Raw genomic sequence first — 1431 nt, 5'->3', positions numbered from 1 at the left:
GGAGCCGTGTGCGGGAGAACCGCGGTGTTTGTGATGGGGAGGGGGAAACAGTATCAAAATGTCCTCGCTGCACGTGTGGAAACCGCTTGTCTTGGGTGGCATTTTTAGGCAGAGGTGAGCGTTTCCCAGCCCCACCATCCTCTCACTCCACAAGGTGCAGGGCTCTAGGGCCAGGTTAGTGGCAGAGTGCCCTCGGGGCAGGCAATGCCCAAGCTGAGGAGCCAGACCCTGAGAAGAGCCAGGACCCAGGGCTGTGCCCAGGGGCTGTTTGCCAGCGTGGCCCTGCAGTGACACCGCTGGAGGTGGCTGCACCGAGGTGTTCCCGCACCCCTGCAGTCCTCAAGATGTGAGCATCGCTGGGGCTGCAGCTCAGCTGAGCCTCCTCAAGGAGCCTTCCTCCCACATGCTCCAGGGGATAACCCTCATCCTCCTTTCCAATGGAGGAGGAAACCTTCACAGATGTGTGGCAGGCAGAGGCCTGACTTAACTCCTTGTTACCCTGGCCTCTCACAGCCCTCCTCCCAAAGGTGCACCTTCCTAATTCAGCTCCTGGGGAGGGAATTTCTCCAGCCTTTTGCTCTTGGCCAGGACCAGTCTCAGGTTCTCTTTGCTGCCCATCTTCAATTAAGGGAAGACATGCCTGGCTGGATCATTTTGGGATGGTTCTTGTGGCCATTTCTGGATGGCAAAGGACACACATAAGCCCCTTCAGGATGAACCCTGCTCCCCTGAGAGGAAGTAGGAACAAGGTGTGTTGGTAGGAACAAGGAGGTAGGAAGAAGGACCCCAGGGTGTCCCAGCTCTGAGCATCATCCTCTTGCTTGAGATAATGGGTTGTAGCTCCAAGCAGGAGTAGGACCATGCTCAGGTGGGGTTAAGAAGCAGTGTGCAGCAGCACCAGCAGCATGGTCAAAGCTCTCTTAGTGTCTGGAGGTCTCTGGCTAATTCCTCTCCATCACAGCCACATGCCTGGCAATGTGGTGAGCGAACATCTCCCACATTGTTTCTTGGAATGATCATTATAGACTGATGGAAGGAGAGAAGCTGGCAGGCTGAAATGTGTGCATGAAAACAGCCCCCGCAAGGTCAGTTTAAATAAGTCTCCATCATCTTTGCGAGCTCTGCATGGGAGAGATCATGTCAGGTCCATGCCATGGCCAGCGCAGAGGTGGTCTTTGCTGCTCCACTCCTGACACATCATCTCAGCTCCTGGCGAGTGTCACAGCCCCAGCTCTGCTCCTGGGCACCTCCTCACTCATTCCAGGCCAGCCCATGGTTGTGTCCCCCAAGCCCTCTAGACCATGAGTCCCTGCCAGGCAGGGGACGGATGTTTGCTCAGCAGCTCAAGCCATGGCTGGTGATTGAACCCAGTGGGAACATCCAGCACCAGCACAGAGCCTGGCTGCCGGGCACAAAGCCGTTGCCCCAAGG

The sequence above is a fragment of the Nestor notabilis genome, unplaced genomic scaffold, assembly GCF_000696875.1.
Source record: "Nestor notabilis isolate BGI_N333 unplaced genomic scaffold, ASM69687v1 scaffold18100, whole genome shotgun sequence".
NCBI classification, from domain to species: domain Eukaryota; kingdom Metazoa; phylum Chordata; class Aves; order Psittaciformes; family Psittacidae; genus Nestor; species Nestor notabilis.
This window is presented reverse-complemented; position numbering follows the sequence as displayed.